General features: G+C 44.1%; 1 protein-coding gene across 2 annotated transcripts in view; it reads right to left on the bottom strand.

The window, feature by feature from the left end:
• Positions 1-1761: 1761 nt before the first annotated feature.
• LOC131682226 (uncharacterized) overlaps positions 1762-20842 on the bottom strand; it is a 500520-nt gene continuing 481439 nt past the window's right edge. For both annotated transcript variants that reach the window (XM_058963559.1, XM_058963558.1), the window contains one exon: positions 1762-8881. The gene's annotated coding sequence lies outside the window, so the exon portion shown is untranslated. The remainder of the gene's footprint in view (positions 8882-20842) is intronic.

The following is a 20842-nucleotide window of genomic DNA, read 5'->3' as shown; positions in this document are numbered from 1 at the left end:
CCCATTACTTGGGACGAATCGAAACTTTCGAACAACGCGAAGCAACCGAAAACTAATAGCTTTAAAACTTTTAAAAACGTGTCTACTCTCGGAGCGAGTCACACAAAAACTGCTGAGCTTTTCCGGCGAAATCCGTTCTTTAAATAGTCGATTATGACGTCATTCATAGAAGTATTGCTCGCTAGGTACGTAAATCTGTCGTGCCAGACTTTGGAAGCTCTACTTACTGTGTGATATCAGAAACCTTTAGGTTTATTTATTGGAATCTGTTCTTAGAAGTATTTCTGAGCGATAAGCATAAGCATAAGCATAAGAGATCGCCCGTAGTTGCTACTCCGTTATTGACCAGAACCAAATTAGGTTGCAAAATGTTCATTGGAACAACATGCTTGGGAATAACATGATGAGCCACATTGTACAATCTATTCTGATCCCTGCATGCTGATCAATACCGACGCCGGTCACGTCCGAATGCAGCTCTTCTGGGAAAGGAAGAAATGTTAGTCCGATACATGTTGCTACTAGAGACCGAGGAATCCTCTGCATTTCCACATGTATCACGGGAAGGGGAGATTTGTTAGTAAGTGTGCCAATAGCGTTATCATGTAATAAAAGCTCTGGGCAGCCGGCTGCCGAGAATTTGGGAAATTTGGGAATCTCGTTTGTTGTATTAATACGATTAGCAAAATAAGCAACTTGAATCCGGATAGCCGGCTATAAGGAGAACTGCTTATATTTTTGCCTTTCTCATATAAAGAAAGGCTATCCAATCACTGTAAAAATCGACTTTTTAACCGAGGCCCGGAGGGCCGAGTGTCATACACCATTCGATTCAGTTCGTCGAGATCGGCAAATGTCTGTGTGTGTGTATGTATGTGTGTGTATGTGTGTGTGTGTATGTGTGTGTGTGTATGTGTGTGTATGTGTGTGTGTCATTTAAACTCACACAATTTTCTCAGAGATGGCTGAACCGATTTTTGCAAACTTAGTTTCATCTGAAAGGTATAACGCTCCTATAAGCTGTTATTGAATTTTTTGTTGATCCGACTTCCGGTTCCGGAGTTACGGGTTGAAGAGTGCGGTCACACAGCAAATTCCCATATAAACTGGTACCACCATGATGTTCAAATGATGTAAAACATATTAAAATTGATGTAACATTACTCTAGTTTGCGGGTCTGGATCACTAATGATTAATCAAAGCAGCTTTGACCGCATTGGCCACTTATGACGGTTCATGATGCCCCCGGGGAACCCGCCAAGTTCCTAGGCTAATATCACACCCATTCCCCAACGAATTCTCTACCGATTTTTACAAACTTGATTTCAAATGAAAGATACAGTAATGCCATTGACTGCTGCTGAATTTCATTCGGTTCTGACTTTTGCTTCCGGCGTTACAGGGGTGTTAGTAAGTATAAACTGGAATTTCCCATATAAATCGGTACAATCGTAATGCCTCAGAGGCTAAAAGCTATTGAAATGGTCACCAAATTACTTCTAATCGCAGATCTAGATCACTGATTGCCAATCAAACATTCTTTGAATATATTGTCCACTATCGACGATTCCGGAAGTCCGGAATTCCGGGCATATTCCACAATTATAGTCACTTCGGTTCTTCGGTGATGACTGAACCGATTTTCTCAAACCAAGTCTCAAATGGAAGGCAAAATATGCAGTTGAGTATTGCGTCGCCGCCCCTCCCCCCCTCCTTGCCCTTACACCTCCCTCCTTCATCACTCCCTTCCCCTTGGACCACTCTCACGCCCGCATTTCCTTCATCCACCCCGTATACCGAAATAAGATGAAGGATTTCTGACGCATCCTCCACTCCCACTCTACTAACCCCCCATTCCCTCCACTTTCAAACCCATTCCACCAACATTTCATAATATAATCACATGAAGATAACATTGAGCTCATGCTGATTAAGCTAATTAATTATTATTCTTTTGCCTTTCTCATATAGAAACGTTATGCAATTGCTCCAAAAACCCACTTTCTAACCGAGGACCGGAGGGCCGAGTCTCATATAACATTCGACTCAGTTCGCCGAGATCGCAAAATATCTGTGTGTATGTATGTGTGTATGTATGTATGTATGTATGTATGTATGTGTGTATGTGCGGATTTGTTAACAAAATGTCCACATCGGTTTCTCGGAGATGGCTGAACCGATTTTTACAAACTAAGATTCAAATGAAAGGTATAATATTCCCATAGGTTGCTATTGAATTTCATTTTCAACCGACATCTTGTTCTGGATTACGAGTTGAAGAGTGTGGCTACAAAACAAAATTTGTTGATTTGTCCACATCGTAAATGTAAACACAACTGTTGAATTTGTAGATCTAGGTCACCAACAGTCATTCAAAGTCTCTTTGGCCACACTGGCCACCATCGACGGATCCGGAAGCATCCAAATTCAGAATAACGCTTATATTGGTTTCTCGAAAATGGCAAGACCGATTTTATCAACTTAGTCTCAAATGAAAGGTGTTGCGTCCCCGGAAACTGATATTAAATTCCATCTCCATCCGGCTACGTAGTTACGGGTTGTGGAGTGCGATCACATAGAAAACTCCGATTCAAACCGATACCGCGATGAATGCAAAAAGGAGCTCTTATATATACTTACCAAGTGTAATAAGAATGAAAGACATTTCCATAATGTTATATTGTACGAACCAGCTATTAAATCATAGTTTGGAGAAATGAGAAAGGCACAATTGCACCTCTAGGTGGATTAAAACAGGTTTTTAATAATATTCAATCACGTGACGAATTTTTTCGTGGTTTCAATCGTGTCGTTGCTGATTTTACCCGGCGAACGTTTGAATAAAATGCAGAATCTTATACAGAAGGTTCATCAGACTCTTCCATAGGTGTCGCGGAGTTGGCGGTCTGGAAGGGTACGGGGTCTAGGATTCGCTCCAAGCAAGCGATGCGACCCGTAAAGCATAGTTTACCAGGTAGTAGTTTAGCTAGTCCTCGAGAACACGACCGCTCGAAAAAGAAGATCCCCTTTAGTTTTTAGTCCTTTCCAAACTCTGAGCAGCCGGCCACCGAGAGTATCCCATGTTTTCCAAACAAAAGCAATCCCAACTCCACACAGCCGACCGTGGGAGTATTGCCCAGAAAAGCCAATCCCATCCGCGCAATGGGCCGGATCACTATTTATTGCGACACCACTCAGATTAACTTCGCCATTCCCTCTCTACGATTTATCGTTGGGTTGCAAACCACCGAGTGATAACACACAATACAGATAAAGAGCTATGACAGCTCGAGATGTTTCAAATCAACGAAAGCACCTCCCACCTTCCACATCGGACTGCTTGTGAAGCACACGCATACGAACGACTATATCGAACATTGGAGGGAAACATAGAGGATCGCCAACCCGATGCACGGGCCTGTCACCAACAACGGAACTTGCAACTAGATTCATGAAAACAGACGCGGCGAACTTCCAGTACGTATCGACCCGCGATCATCGATACCAGTCAAATCAAAGTCTCACTGGAGCCGACCTCCGAACAACTATTCATTTTTGCGGCATTGTCTTCTCGGCTAGATCCGCTCGCATCCTCTCACTCTGCCACCATCGGCAGAAAGCCGACAGCACCCAGTCGTCGCCGGTCCAACGACCAAAAGTCATCAATAGACCTAGACTCACGTGGGGGCATGAGATAGAATTGAAAGCAAACCAATAAACATGGAAGCAAAACACTTATTCCTCGTGCTTACATAGCTGAAGGTAATTGCTAACCGGTCCCCGATCCCTCTCGCGAATTGTCAATTTTCAAATCTTTTTCCTGATTGATGTCAACATTCCACTCAAACAAGGTCATGTGTTTTCCCTAAGCACATTGAATGCTCTGTGGATCAGTTCCCCCGTTGATAAAACAAACCGTAAACAAACATAGAAATTAGTTTGATCATTCCAAAGAAAAGTTGGCCGATCGGCGAATACAGTTCCCCCCCTCCATCACATCAACGAACACCCAAAATTTACATGCGACAAAATATCTGCAATCCCGAATATAAAGGAATCAAAGCCTTTACTCATTTGCAGTAAACTAAGAAAGCAAAAAAAAAACAGTTGAATACCCGTATAAATAAATACCATTCCAGAAATCTTCGAAACCATTTCCAAACTACTGATACATTTCACCATTATAATTGAACTGTTATACTACCATATCCATTTCAGTTACCATTTCCAATACCTTCCGTGTATCCTATATTGGAGATTTGTATACTACATTGTCCTTTGGCGCCAGAGGTTAATACTGCTCTAGGTTGTCTGTGTTTTTCGTATATCTATTTACGCTACTCCAAAAATCTGTAGTTTAACATGATTAAAAATCCTCGTCTTCCAATAATATGGCGATAGCTCAATTGGATAAAGCGTCAGTCCACTTAGTGTCAACGAAGCTTTCTTCAAAAGATGACGTGTAACAAAATAAAATTTCATCAATCGATATAATTGAAATATGAAGGAGTTAGAGTTCTTTTTTCTCCACCAAATATTTTATGCACCGCTAGATCTAAAATATTCATGTCACCATATCCTGTATGGTTCTTGAATGGTATGTTGTCAAAATGTATATGAAAAACAGAACATTTTGATATGGTGAACGTTCTTAACTACCCGTTATTTGTATGGTCGAGTCAGGAAAAACGACACTGGTTATGTTCGATACTATACCAGGCAATGGTTAATCTATTGTTGAACGAACCATATTGAAAACGGTTTTGAGACGTTTAATGCAATGGTTGGTATATGGTACAGATTTATGCGGGTATCCGAGGTGCCTTATTTTCAAAGATAGCACCGCCGTTGAAACACCCAATAAAAAATAGGTGACAAGGGACGCGGACGAAATTAGCTGAGCACCGACCGGCTGGTTTGCCCTTATTTTTCAAACGAAGAATTTTGGTGCGACACCTGGTTGTCGCTAGTCGCTGGTGAAACGCCAATTATTTGAATATGCCAATTTTTCTTATTGCCGTATTTTTTCATTTTTCGGATCGAATTTTTTTTCTCTGAAAATCCATTTTTCACTATTTTTAGAATGTACACCGTGTTTTTATAACTTTTATTTTCCTTGTATCGGGAATCGACGGCCCGTAATGCGAGGAAAAGATTTTTTTTTCATTTTCCTCAGTCGAAAATATGCCCAAAAATGCTTTTTAAATGCCACTTCACTTTGTGTAATCGTTAAATTGCGCCGTTATTCACACTTTCGTTAACCGGGAGGCAGTAAACTGTGCCGAAAATAATGAAAACCGCTCGCGACGAAGATACACACTCGAATCTTTCTGAGCGATATGCACAAAAAATTGAAAATTTATCGTGAGATGGATGAATTATAAGCGTTTAAAACCTGACCATTTTTCATTACATTTTTGTTGAATTTGCAAAGTGCACCTGCATATCGAAAACAAAGACGTAGTCCTACGTCAAATTTGTTTTTTAACTTAGAGGAGAAAAACCAGGACAAAAAAAGCATTTTACTCGAAGTCTCAGGACACCAATCCTGGCTAACTATCATAAGGCCGCTCATCAGGATTTGCAAGTATTTTTGTAAAAGGATCATATATGATATAAGAAAGATTTGTTTCCTGGATTTAGTTTTCGTGAATCTTTCCAGTTCCTTACGAAAATAGTCTATTTTATATTCCATTTGCCTTTCATCACAGGAATTTTCACCCATCGAAATGCGTTTACAAACAAAAAACGACAAATTATAAAATTTCACTAAACCGAAAGTGACCCCAAACTAGTACCAGTCCCTGTTGGCGTTATTTTCAAGTAACCCTCAACCCTTTTGTTCCCTATTAATTGATGTGGGTGTTCCAATATGCGTCGCATGTCCCCCCGCATTGGAGCGATTAAAAATATTCGAGTGGAACTTTTTTTTTCGTTGGCCCCCGGGAAAACAAGGTTTTTCCGCACCAACACCAAAAGAGTTCAATCGTTTATATACCAGGACTTGCTGATGTTATTGTTGTTGTAGGTGTTATCGGGTTTTTTTGCCTTCTTTCGTTGCAGCGACAGCTTGTTTTCATGTTCTCGCTCGTTATCGAAACCACAGACGCAACTTTTTTTCCCCCCGTTCTCCATCCAAACTGAGCTAAGTCAAAGAACGGCATTGAGTGTGTTTGTTTGTATTAATGTTTAAACTGTCCGGTGAACCCGGCGGGGGTGTGTTTTGGCAACAATTTTCCGTTTTGTAGGTAGTTTCTTTGTCTTGGTGAGCTGTTCTTTTCTTTTTTATACTTTTATCCCTTTATTGTTACGGATATCGTCGAGGGTAAGCTGTTACTTTCTCGCTCTGAAGCGCTTTGGCATTATCTGGTACAGTTTTGATTAGTCGTTTATTCTCTTTTGTCCATTCCTTACTGGGCTAATCCGCCGGTTCTGGGAGACTGAAATCTTCTGTTCAAGCGGTTTCGCTACAATTTGTTCTTGCTCGGTAAGGAATTGAAGAATTGTTAAACTCTACCAGCTACGATAGAAGTGGAAGATTAAAAGTACGGTAGAACCGCTGAAATTTATTGTTCTGTCATTTTAGCTTCTGGGTTTGATTTATAGTCTAATTTACTACTTTAGCAGGTATTGAAACACTATACAAAATAAGCATGAGCTGAATTGGAAACGGTGCACTAAACCGTCTTGCTACTGTAGACGCGTTTTTTTTAATAAGATGTAAGAAAATAAATTTGACTAGAATGATTATCGATCTGTAGTGAATGGATTCATAGTTATCGAGCAATACTACAAGTCACTGATTATTTTATGTGATTTCTACGCAACTACAAGATTCTGATTAGTGGTAGCTCTATTCAGTGTTAAAATAAAAAAAAATGTATCTCCTGTTCTGTATCGATAGCTTCAACTTTAAAAATTGGTTTGGCACAAGTTTCATTTAATCTTATTCTATGCTTAACTTCTCAACCAGCCCACGCACAGCTGCTCTTTTCGTTTACTCCAAAACGGTGGTAGTCTTGGTTGTGAGATAGTTTTGTTCGATTCGTTAAAAATCAATAGTGTCTGCTCTGATGACCCTGCAATGATGCACAAAAAAAGCTTTCCCTCGTTCGATATAGAATATACTTACTTCAAATAACTTTTTATTATTTTTTAAATTACTACTATTCTTTTCTCTGTGACATTTGCGAGCGAGCTTCCATCCAACTCGTCGCACACGCGGGAAATAAAACGAAATCGAACGGAAATCGAATTTTTATCATCTCAATTATAAACAACGAACATTTTCAACCTGGGATATAAAATCTTATTATTATGCTTTTTCTGGTTTCACCACTCGCACATCTAGTGCCGCTTCAGGCGAGCAGCCTTCACGTAATTTGATCGCGTTTATTCTCTGAACCCACACATGCGTTGAGAACATAATCGGATTAAGCACACCCGGAGTCGCTCTTGATGTTTTCAGCAAGTTCATAATACTACTAGTGCTTTTGCCTATATCATGGCTGTGCCCCACCGCAGCTCTTCCTTCTTTATTCACAAATTCGAGCTATGCTATGCTTCGTTGAATCGAAACACGACTCTACACACGTATCTCTCGCTGAAACTGTAAGCTTTCCTTTTTTTTCTTTTATTCGATCCACTCCGTTCTCCCGGACTTTTGGAGAGGTTTTAGTCGGAAGCCTAATTTCCGAATATGTGCTAGTTTATAGTCTCAATTTCAATATGAAGCTACGCAGATCCGGTTATTACAATATTTTAGAAACGAGTTTAAATGCTTTGAAGGAAACGCGTGGTAGTTTGTAGATTGAAAACTATCAAGTGATCGCTTCTTCCTACTGACAATAGCAATAACTCTTTCCATATGGCACCCTGTCCCATATTAAAATAAACCGGAACCCATGAGCAGATGAAGTTAGTCAATTTCGCGATAAACCCTTGCACGTTTTCAGTGAATAGCATCTTTACCCCCTTGCCTTCCCCAACGCAACAACAATAGATTAAAGAGATCAAATGGCACCGATAGGGCTGCAAAACCCGGGACCAAATTCTTTTCTGTTCGTCTATAGGTCACGCTTTGCAAGACCAGTATAATAAGGTTCTGCGGATATAAAAAAAAGAAAATGTCCCCTTTCGTTCCGTTCCCACGGTTTCTCACTCAATCTCAATCGCCTGCCGGGAAGGGAAGCTTTCGCACAACAGGCACACCGGCGGTTTTTGTGATTGGTTAGGGGAGGCGGGATGATTTTCAAAAAAAAAAGAGAAACAGAGAAAAAACACGACAGTAGCTCTGTAGGTAACGGATGGCAATCACGAAGGCAGGCAGACAAACGATAGTAATCTTTAATTTCCGACTGCATGGTTTTCGAATTGCGCACGCCGGCAGCCGATGAATCCAATCAACAGATTTTCTCAACTGCTGCCTTGCTTGGGTGGACAGCTTTGTGATGCAGAGAAAAGGAAAATTGGTCATCTGCAGTGGCACACGGATGGAGAATAAGAAAATCAATTTTCCATTGTGTTTTAGTGGAGAAAAAGTTGATAGGGCAATGGACAGGGGCACAGCATGATTGGGCTAAGTAATTCTTTCTTTTGCAATTGTTGCTTCCTTGTTGCGTTTTCATTGTGCAGATCAGCTGTCAAAGGCTTTTTTCCTCTAGTTCAAAAATCAAAATTTCAGCTCTAGTTCTTCAGAAAAATTTCATCTTAATAATTTACGTGAGTTCGGTTTTTCTTATCTTCTGTAAATGTGTTGGCATCCCATTTACTCACTCTTCGATGTCGACTCCTGTCCAGCTTAAATCTTTGGTTTGCATGTATTTTTTTTTTATTTTTGACTAGTCAATAAAGTACATCATGTTCACGTAACCTTAGATCCTGCAACGATACAAAAATAAAAAGAACAGTAATTAATGCGGGAATAATTTGAAAATTACGGCAGAATGGAAACAAAATGTATTAAAAGTTAAAATGCATGTGTGTTTTTCAAAGAGACCACATAAAGCTTACCATAAAGTTAATGAACAATCGTTTGCAGTCGGTTATAGGAACCGACGATCCATAAAGGGCGAACACGAAATTATTGCGACACCGAAAATGTTATGCCGACTTTCTTATAATGTTTAAAATCAAACTAAAATTTTAGAGTAGTTTTATACATATATTTACTTCAAAAATCAAAAGAAAAGTTAATCGATGGAGCCTTGAGTGTAAAATTGAACGCATTTTCGCTTGATGCCCTCCATCAAAGTCTTTACAGTGTCATCCGGTACCAGTTTCTCAGTTTTTTTCCATTTTCTTAACATGTCCTTCTCGTCTTTGACTGTCTTCTTGCTCTTCCGAAGTTCCCGCTTCATCATTGCCCAGTACTGCTCCAATGGGCGCCACTCCGGACAGTTTGGCGGATTCATGTCCTTTGAAACAAAATGGACAGAATTGGCCTCATACCACTCCAGGACACTTTTAGAATAGTGGCATGATGCCAAATCTGGCCAAAATAGCGGAGCTTCGTCGTGCTGCTGCAAGAACGGCAAAAGGCGCTTCTCGAGGCACTCAGATTTGTAGATCTCGCCATTTACTGTGCCCTTTGTCACGAAAAGCTCACTCCTCAGTCCGCAAGAGTAGATGGCCTGCCAAATGAGATATTTGGAGGCGAACTTCGACATTTTCTTCTTAAATTTGTCGTCCGGTGAAAAACTCCAACCCCGGAATTTGCATAAAATCGGCTTTTATATACGTTTCGTCGTCCATCACACAGCAGCCATATTTTGTCAGCATCTTCTCGTAGAGCTTCCGTGCTCGAGTTTTAGCCGTCGATTGTTGCCGCTAATCGCGATTTGGGAAGTTCTGTACCTTGTATGTATGTAGTCCAGCTCTCTTCTTTGCATTCTGGACGTAGCTCTGCGACATGCCGATCTTTTTAGCCAAATCACGGCTTGAGACGTTGGGATTTGCTGTAATCATCCGCTTCACCTTTCCCTCTGTCTTTTTGTTCTCCGGTCCCGGTTTTCTTCCAGCTCCTTTGCCGTGGTCCAACGTCAACCGCTCCTGGAACCGCTTCAACACTCTGGAGACGGTTGAATGGTGAATGTTCAACATTTTTCCCAACTGCCGGTGCGACAGGTCAGGAAATTCCAGGTGTTTGGAAAGAATTTGTTCTCTCGACTCGCGTTGGTTCACCTCCATTTTCGTTGAATCGAAAAACACGACTTCGAGTTTGACAGCATGTAAACAATACACATCAATGAGAAAGTGTGCAAAATTTGGTTGATTTTTACCCAATGGTAAAAAAGTTATGCCCTGTTGAATATGTCGCAATAATTTCGTGTTCGCTTTTTACAAAGTTGTGGATCGAGAATTAGTACTCTTCCCCTACGAGAACAATTTGGGGGGCAAAATCTAGATTGTCTAATTTACTGAGCCTTTCGACTCCCTTGTGCCATTAAGCACCACAACTCCTTTGTGTCCTTTGGTTCCCTTCTCGTTTCTTTTTACACCAGTTCCTCGTTGAGCTCCCGACTTGTAGGCGATTTAGTCCCTGACGATGGACCCAGCCTACTCAGACGAAGAATTTCCCAGCGAGAGAAATTCTCCCGGAATCGACCCAACTAGCTAGGTGTCGAGCACGGTCCGAAGATTTCGGTGGAGCAAGGCGTCCGGTTCGCTGGTGCCCCGACGACTCGCGATTAGTTGTGTCCCAATTAGTTATTGGAGAGGCGTTTCGAGTTCCTCTCATCAGAATACGACACTAACTTAGTGACAGAACTAAGCTAGCGCCGGATTGACGCTAGCTCCAAAAAGTGAAAACACAATTTGTGCTTCTGAGCAAGCTTCTAGTCTTACGTGATGTCCCATATTAAAAGAAGTTCTGATTTGATATTGTAGCAATGACTAGGTGTTACCGAGGCAAGCAAGCAAGGTCAGGCTATCGGGACATTTTTTGTTCGAGCTCTGCCACCCGGACTTTATCAGCTTGGCCCCTGCCATCCGGCATATATCGTCTATTTACTCCAATTGATAGTTTTACGCGTGTGTAGTATCCCGTCACTCAGTTAGTAGTGCTAAAGATAAGTGATCCGGATCTCACTTCTTGGTGGGTTTTCACCAACGTGAGAGACGGCCAAGCCGCCAAACTGCTACCTCCCACCGAAATCTATCTAAAACTACTAAGACATTTCTGTGAAAAAATGTGCAGTGGCAAGTATCAGGAGCGCAGACTTTAAAGTAGGTAAACTATTCGCGCCTCCATTGAAGATAAAACATTAAATCTGTAAACCGATCGCGCCTCCACCACCAAGAAAATTTAAACCTGGTAAACAACTTGCGCCCCCATCAAAAATGCGAACCGTGAGCGACTTGTGCGCGTTTAAAGTGTCGAACCCCTAATGAGGAAGATCTAAATCGTACGACACTATGGATCACCGGCAATCAATACGAGAGTGTAGTGACGAACCTCAAACGGCTTTGGTAGAGTCGTCGGACAGTTCAATCCCGGTCTTCCCTGATGCTTCCGTGTAAACCTGCACTGCATCCCCTCACCGGGGATTGCATTCCAGAACAGAGTAGCCGATGGAAGGCGATCCGTCCCAGGGGAAGGCCCACCGCTTAGACACTCCATACCAGCATTTATGAACTCTGGTGATTTGATAAATCAGCAGACTCTACTGCTGCATGCAGCGAAGGATTGTGAAAGTGTAAATTTACCAAACCCACTGTTGTTACATCTACTGCTGAAAGCAGCAATTGGCTCTGATCCTAATAACTGCATCCATGCTATCAATGTACCGAAACCTAATTCAACCGAAGAAAATGCCTTATCTCTCTTCCCCCACAGCATCAAGCGACACACACTAAGCGGAAGAACAGATCGCCTCCGTTCACCTGGGCTACCGCGGGCAATTGCGTAGGCGAACCGCCCGCCATACACGACCTATAGTTCAGGAACCAATCCAACCGATAAAGAGAACGTTGGTCCCCTCGATCGACCAGTCAACTCATACGCTAACTGCAACATCCACCAACCAATTTTCTGACGAACCGGAAGCTCCCGGCCGGCATCCGCTCGGAAGCCCCAGAGGAAGACCGTCTGGCCGCCCTAATCACCAGAACGACAAAGAGAAAAGCAAACGACACAGATGAGTCGTGCAAAAGACCCATCGCTACAGGTTCTTTCACTCGATCCGGCAGATAGTATAATCCACCGCCAACTGGACTAACTCCGATATAGAGCAAAGCACGCTACACACCACCAAGCGGAAACGTCACGAACTATACAGCCTTATTCTGTATTACGACGTATCGCTTTCTCGAATGAATGTGGTTCGCATTCTCAATAACGACAACAAAATCAAACGGAAGCCTTCTTCGACCGAACCACATTCGTTCGAGAATGTGATCCGTCGTAATGCAGAACAAGGCTGATAATCTCGTCAGCAACACGTTGGCAATAACATTCCCATCCCGACGAACCAAAGACACAGCATATCCAGTAATACGTTACCAGATCTGCTAGGGAAACAGCCCTCTCCCCTGCCCCTGCCCCGTCCGTGGATGTCCCGTACCCAGTCGATTAGCCTCCGGCGGCTGCTGGTGCAGGGGGCCCGGCTCCCACTCGAGTAAGTCACCCCACAATAAAACCTTACCAGGACCAGTTGAATTTCCCGACATACTTTCCAGCCAATGGAACTGAGACCCCTGGGAAGGCGATCAGTTAGTCCGACGCAACCCCATAGAAGTCCATCGGACAAAAGATACAGCAGAGTAAGCCTTGTGGAAACTTCTTCAGTCACCCGACCATGTCCAGTAGTGTCAGAAATTCACATTCCGTCAAGTCCAACAAATACCGCTAGCCGTCGTAGATACTCTAGCCTTAGCACACCACGATCCTTACCAGATGAAAAGGATTCTACCCTAGAAAACCAATGGAATACCAATGGACTTCGAACCAATCTAGGTGAGCTACAGATAATTACTGCTAGAAATTCTCCTATTTGTCTCGCGATCCAAGAAACGCACACCAACAGCGATATAGATTTAGCAGATTGGTTCGGCAACCGTCATCAGTGGATAACAGCATTATGGGCGACTTTAACGCACACCACACTTCTTGGGGCTCAGAAAATTGCTGCCACCGTGACAACGTAATTCTCCTCGCCTTACTACGGACGGCTGAAGACATCCACTCCACCTTCGCAAACTCCCCCATACCGCAAATCGCCCGCAACGGAAACAGTGCTTGGTCAGAACACGGACCGAACATTGATACCAGCTTGATGCGCCGTCTGAAGACGGGAGTATCCCCCAACATTGCCCGTGCCAGACTCAAAAAAATCGGATCGAAGTCAAACGGAAGGGTAGGGATGGGTGTGAGTGGAGTGCCATCACTCTCGCTGTCACAAAGAAACCCGGAGATGTTCCAACTGTTATTTTTTTCGACTCTTTGTCTGTTATAACCGCATTATCCTCGGGAGACTGTAGGAACCCATATGTGCAGGCTATTGAACAACCCTGCGACCCTCTCATTACCATCTGCTGTGTCCCTGGACACAGTGGCATCTACGGTAATGAGGATGCAGGCTGCCTGGCATGCCTCGGCCGTCAATCCAACACCCTATTTGCCAAGAAGGTTCCAACGGCAGACATCTTAAAAGAGTTCAAAGGGAAAGTTACAAGCTATTGGGAAAGTAGGCAGGGACATTTATAAAAAGTCAAATGTACACTCGAGAGATGGATCGACCGTGACAGCAGACTCGAACAGAGGGCTCTGCCCCGGCTCCGCGTGGGACACATAAAAATCACTCAAGCTCACACCATATCACGTGTATCTGATCTGTGAACACTGCCAGACTAGACTCACGGCCAAACACTTACTAATCAACTGCCAAGAGCTAAGTGATCTTCGTCGATAGTATAACCTACTCTTGTCCATCCGGGAGGCTCTGGATAACGATCCAGTTCGAGAGGAGACTCTACTACGCCATCTTAAAGGATGCTAGGATCTTTGAATCAATATAACCTGGAACCAACATTCCTCGCGGGCCCTCATCCGCACCCTGGAGAGTGCTGGGGAGGTTTCTCCGCAGCCTGACATATCAATATACCAAGATAAATCAGTTAAACAATATTCCACTTGACAGCAAACCAACACACCGCGACAACGTAAAGGAGGAGAAATCCGTAACAACCACCTCTACGAGCCCACATACCAACGAGACATCTTTCGGACTACAACATAATAATTTATGAAAAATTCTGTAAAATCCGATATAAATTACCCTTTTTTTCTTTTCAAGGCGAATGACCCATCAGATTAAAGGCTTTAATTAAATAAACAAACAAAAAGCGAAAACACAATTTGTGCTTCTGAGCAAACTCCTAGTCTTACGTAATGTCCCGTAAGAAAAGAAGTTCCAATTTAAGCTGATGAGAATTAATGAACCGAAGCTTGGTTTGGCGCTAAATTCTTCTTTGGTTTCCGCTATATTTCTCTCGGCGATTCCGGATGGAGCGTGGCGTCCTGACGACCCATACCAGATAATCTGTCCCAGTCTACTCGAGTAGTCCCTGGCGGTCAATCTAGTCTACTCCGCCGAAGAGTTTCTCGGCGGTGATTGTTCTCCCGAAACCCTTGCACGCTGTTCATCATGCCATTTCGCCTGTAAGGCGACCGTGATCTGCGTCGCCACGTGTTTACGTCGCTTGTCATTCTGTAGATGACATTATCCGAGTTCGGTTCTCCCAATTCAAGCTTCTCTCCTCCCCATTCGAAGACCGCATTTTCCGATGTCTTCTTGACGTTCTTACACTCCGGGCACAACGGTGATGTTGCCTGTCTGAACCAATGAAGATACTACCTGAAGCAGCTGTGACCCGACAGGAGCTGTGTCAGGTGGAAGTTCATCTCTTCGTGCTTTCTATTAAACCACGTCGACAGGTTTGGGATGAGCCGATAGGATCACCTTTTTTTGTCTGTATTGTTCCATTTCTGCTGCCACCTCGCTATCGAATCGATTCTCACCATTCTTCTCGTGATTCTGGTGTTTCTCCGCTTGTAGCACACGATGTACTGCGCCAGGGTACTCCGAATGGGGATCATCCCGACGATAACGCATACTGCCTCCGACGATATTGTTTTGTACGCACTCGCGACTCGTACGGCTAGCAGTCGAAACGTCCCGTTCAGCTTTAAGCAGTTCCACTTGGTATTTAGCCCCGCATCATAGGAAGATACCCCATAATGCACTATCTATAACGAAACATTGCATTGTAGAAGTCTCGTGCTGCTACTCAGATCACCAACGTTTGGTATGATGCTCACTATTGCGTTACTTGCCTTGCCAACTTTTCGCAGGCGTGGTCGACGTGGTTGTTGCAGCTCAACCGGTCGTCGATTATCACTCCCAATTGCTTGAACCGCTTTGCAGTTGCTGACCAGCAATACCTTCGTCTATAGCTTGACCCCGTTTATCCAGTTTTCGATCGTGTCTATTGTCTCCGTCACCGGTACCTACACTTCTTCGAGTGTCGAACCCATCACCGTTAGTGACACTGATGCGCATTAACTGCCTTTCGTTTGTCTCGTACAGCAGCACTCTGCTGTGAAAGTAGCTCTTGACGATCGGGCTTAAATAATCAGAGGGACCCTTATTCTCTATAGCGCCGCGGCGATAGATTCCCAGCTGGTGCTGATAATTGCATGCCTTCTCAGCACGCTCGAGCACCACCAAAATTGCTTCGACTGTCCTTTACAAATTCCGAACTGCATCTTGGACAGTCCGCGCTCACCCTTTGTGATTTTGTCTGCCTTTTAATGATGATTGATTCCAGGAGTTTTCCTAGTGTATCTAGCTGGCTCCTCTGGCTTTGGCAGCAACACCAGCTGCTGTATCTTCCACATTTCTGTGAAGTGAACATGTTCGGTATACCAGGGTCGCAGCTTTGAGCACCACGTTTGGTATGCCATCCAGACTTGAGGCTTTCTTTGATTTCAGTCGCTTCGATACTTCTGCGATCTCATCGTTAGTCACTTGCCAATCGTCCGTGTTTGCTACTTCTTCTTTGCCGTACGATGGATCGTGCTTCGGGAAGAGACCCTCAACGATTATCGTAAGCTTACACGGGCACATCAGCGGGTGTCGACGGGCCCTTCTGTTTTACCACCACGACTCGGTGAGCATCGCTCGAGGGATTGGCGTCTACTTCTCGGCCTTATGGCAATCTGACTCGCTAAGCTTGATCTCCCTTTTAATGTGGCCCTAGCTTCCCGAAACGCTGCCTTTATCAGGCTCCGATACTGCTCTCTGAGTCCACCTTCTGACTCTGAGACAAGCAGCGCATATCGTACTGAGCGTCTCGTTCCACCAGTAAGCTGGACGATATCTATTACGTGGCTCCAGTTTTGCGGCATTGTGGCGTCACAAGCCGTCACAATCCTTCTTGTTAGATCAGCCGCATCCACGTTCCCGGTCCCACCGTCCGGCTGAATTGCTGTAGCAGGCTCGGTTGGCCGGTAGCGTATCGCCTGATAATCATTACGGGTATACTGCTAGCATGCTCTCCAGTCCATGATTACCGCCAGTGAAGGTCTACTCTCATGATTGCCGCCAGGTGGTTACTCTACTGCCCCACTCCACAGCCCAGGCATTGAAGTCACTACCAATGACTACCGGCTTTCGACCGATCAACTACTCGATTAACTGTTGCAGCATTAGGCTGAACTGCTCCACTGTTCACCTTGGAAGAGTGTAACAGCTACACATGAAAATTCATTTGATTTTGACAATAACGAAGTTTTCGCGTGAGCGTTGTACCACTTTTTGAATGAGGAATCAGCCCGTAACGGCTCTGCAATCAAAGGGGCATCACACATTGTATCTGTCGTAAACTGCGCAACAGTTGCTGTGCGATGTCACAGTGATTCAAATTTATCAGAGTTATCTTCATTACCGTTGTCCTGCAGTCACCCTCTTGTAGGCAGGGCATTTGAAGCTACCGGTCTGATGATCGATGGAATGCAAAGCGTGCTCTTCGGCCTTTGCATGCAGTCTCTCGCAAAATGATCCGTCTCCCCACTTTTCCAGCACACCCTGGATCTATCCGGGCCACAAAGCATTTCTACGCTTGTTCATTCACTCGTGTGGCGGCTCTCGACCATTCAACCGTAAGTTTGCCTACCTCCGGAGTCTTGTCAGCAGTGGTAAATGAATCATCGCTGTTTTAGTTCTTCCATACCCCTTCTTTAACCGGATCGTCATGTGCACTTCGCCCAGGTTATAATTTTGTTGCAGTGTACCTCTCAGTTCTTCTACCATGACTCTTGCATAGGCAAGTTATTAATCGTGGGATCCTCCTTCAACTCGAAAAGCACCTCACTTTTGTGGACATGGCTGGTTCTTACCGCGTTCCCTACCAGCTCCGGATCCTATCTGACCTTCTTGAGGAGCGGTGCATACGTCGTCGCGTCATTAGCTCACCTGGCGAGGTTCTTGCCCACTTTGGAGTCACGAAAACTGGCATATTCTCCACTTTTAACAGCTTCTCCTTTCCCTGCTCCGAAGGGAGTAAGGAGATATCCGATGCCAACGCACGCTCAGCTACATCAGCCCTTAGCAGAGAATCATCTCTTCAAGGTCTTTATGGACATTGTTTCTCGCGTCCACAAATTTCTGAAGCTCCTCCGCCAAGCACTTCGCTATCACTATCTTCGGCTTCTGTGGAGTATTGCTCCCCGCGTTAAGCTTTGGCTGCGGCCGCTGTTGTTGCTGCTACTTCAGCTGCTGGTGGTGGTGACGACCTCATCAAACAACCTCTGGCGAATGGATTCATATGTGTGGATTTCTTGTTCTTTTTCCATTTTGTTGGATCTCAACTCCGGGTCACTATCTCCACTCTTTTTACGTAGTCACCTCTTGTAGTCACATGGTTATCTATGTAAGCATAGAAGCCATGCGAGGGTTGACATTATACTTTCTGGGAGTAGTGTGCAGAGCCGGATCGGCATAAAATCGGGAACTGTTCATCCGAACCTAGCGCCAGTGATGAGTTATGAACGTACCCGGAGACTTGCAAGATTTCAAAGGAACAGAGGCAGTCGTGCTGTTAACCCACTCGCCATTTCAAGTTGGTGTCATCCTTCCTTACTAAGGTAGTAGAGCAGCACGCCTGTTAGCCCAGAGTCGCCGAATTCGTGATTCGTATTCTATCCGTTGACGTTCACCATGGCTAGTATACCGTAATGATGTGCCGGTTGGGCTAGGGGTATCTTATTGCTAAGATCTTTGATAACGAAAATCGATGGATCTTAGCAGAAGCGACACAGATTCGCTTCGGTGGGGCTGCTGTCGGAGTTGAGAATTTTTATAGAACCTCACATGATCAATAGAATGATTTTTGAGGCATTTATCTCCCGACTCTTCTCTTGTTTACTCTTACTTGCTTAGCGCTCTCTATCTATAACATCATTTACATACTCTGCGTACTTGGGCAAGTTTACCCCGAACTCCACTCGGATATTCTTCAGCGGTAAATAATCACAAATGTTTGGCTCCGGTTTAGCGAAAGTTTCCGTGAGCTATATAGCTCCATTTTCTGTGAGCCTTTTTAGGGTACATTACGATCTACTTGGATAGTCTCCGGTGGCGAATCTACCCAACTGTGTATTTTTCGGCTGTGGATTTCTTCCGATACCGTTGTTCGTTTTTGTGAGTCATTTAGCTCTCCGCTTCGTCGCGATTTCGTCGATCTAGTCCCAGGTGGTGATCCTAGACTACTCAATGGACCAACCGGTAGGTCTATCCGGCGATTCCGGGTGGAGCGTAACTTCGGGTTCCCTGGTTGATTTAAAAGAAAAAAAAATCTGAAAGTGACTTTTCAGGCACTTGCACAAATATTGCGGAGCCCTCATTATGTGCTGGGCTACGGCGATAGGAACGCAGCTCGCGCTGTTGAACGCGTTCTTCACGTCGATCGTTACCACGGCGCAGTAGCGAATACCTTTTATCCTTTACTTCGATGCTATCTTCGCGCTCGCGATTACTGTGCGAATGGCGTCCACCGTCGAGATCTCTTTCCAGAATTCGAACTTTCAGCGTAGTTCGTCAGCCTGTTGAGGAGGACCGAAAGTTCCGTATCGCTGGAACTTTGGGTCCTCCTCAACAAGCTGGATCTCCTGACGGCTTTCCTGGTTTTGTCAGCAATACCAGCTTCTGGATCTTCTATCTATCCAGGATAGTCTTCGTGCAGGCAACCCTGTAGAACTATCCTGAACATGTCCGGAAACACCAAGATTGCAGTTCTGGGTACCACGTTGGGGATACGGACTAGACTGGGAGTTTTTTTCGCTTTCAACCCTGTTGCCACTACTCGTCGTTGGAGATACGATTGTCACCAGCATTTCCACCGTCTGCATAAACGTAAGGTGGTTGGGATGCGCTTCGGGAAAAGGCCCTCAACGATAATTTTCAGTTTATCAGCACATATTTCAGCTGGCGTCGTTGGACCCAGCGTTTCACCAGGAGTTAGCGTATAATTCTCTGCACAGTTCCTTATAGTAGGTGGATTAACGAAGCACTATCTCGCGTTTAACAGCGGCCCTAGTCACCCGGAATGGCACCTTAAACTAAATCAATCATCTCTGTAATATGTTGTGGTTTTCGTTGCAGTAATTGGTGTTTGGGTAATTGTGTATCGAAATAAGTAATATAGTTTAACAGTGTACACATTGTCGCGGTTCGCTCTTGGTGCGATAAATTAGCAGTGGAAATATTCTAGGATAATCCAAAGTACCGAATGAACATAGGCACATAAGTCTCAGAAAAGTTTTACTAAACTCAGCTAAGTAAAGTGATAAGCTAGATGTACCGAAATCCTTCTCTAAGGGATGACAGTAATGCTGACGTATATGCTGTTATCCGTAACGCGTATGGTAAGTACAATTCCGACGGAGAGATGACTGTGAGGTTTTCCTGGGCGCCCAAAAGAAAGTTGGCGGTCTCTTATCCATTTTGTCGTCCAGCGAGCAAGTCCTGATTGGCAGAAGTAGTCGCCAAGGAAATTGCGAAGTTGTGCGCGGTGTTACAGTGTGAAAGTTGATACAAGTGAAGTTTTCCCGCTTTGAATCTTGCGTATATGTGTAACGTTGTAAAATAACGCAAATTTTCGATCGCGCTCCGCAAGTGGAAAAGTGATTAGCAGCGATCTAGAGGGCAGAAAGGCTTACGGAACAGCCATTTGTCCAAACCGCGGAGAAGATTGATTGTCCGTCTTTTGCGAGACGGAGGACAGTGCATTTGGTAAGTCTTTTTACTTCCTTTTTTTTAGTTTGTCTCTGAGCTGTGCCTATCGGAAACGGTATTGCGAATTCCGGCGAATATTTCCACTGCGGATCCGCCGCGTTTCTTTTAAAGTTGCTGCACCGACACCATTTTGTGCGAGTCTCCATTGAAACTCCCCTGGGAAGCGAGTTCGGGCATAAAACGCTATCGGCACATCCACTGCAATACAGTGGATGGCGCAAAAGTGTCGATAGTTTAAAGTCTGCATTTTGCAGCATAATTGATCAGCTTCCGGAGGCTCAAATGTTGGTTGGTTGCGGCAATAACTATTTTCCGCTCTGGCATTCATAACGCTGGGTATCCGTGAGAGACGCAAAAACGGTTCATCATTAACGTGAATTGCCCATTAACGGTAACACACCGATAAACTTATTACTTATTTGAATATTTAATTACCCAATCGTGACTTTAAAAATATTTTACAACTGTTCTCTTGTTCGGCATGCAATCATCTAGTACACAAATACAGGAGTTTAACTATTTACTTATACAACGTTTCGGCTTACGA

The sequence above is a fragment of the Topomyia yanbarensis genome, chromosome 2, assembly GCF_030247195.1.
Source record: "Topomyia yanbarensis strain Yona2022 chromosome 2, ASM3024719v1, whole genome shotgun sequence".
NCBI lineage: Eukaryota > Metazoa > Arthropoda > Insecta > Diptera > Culicidae > Topomyia > Topomyia yanbarensis.
Note: the sequence above shows the minus strand (reverse complement) of the source record. Positions and strands in the feature narration are given on the sequence as shown.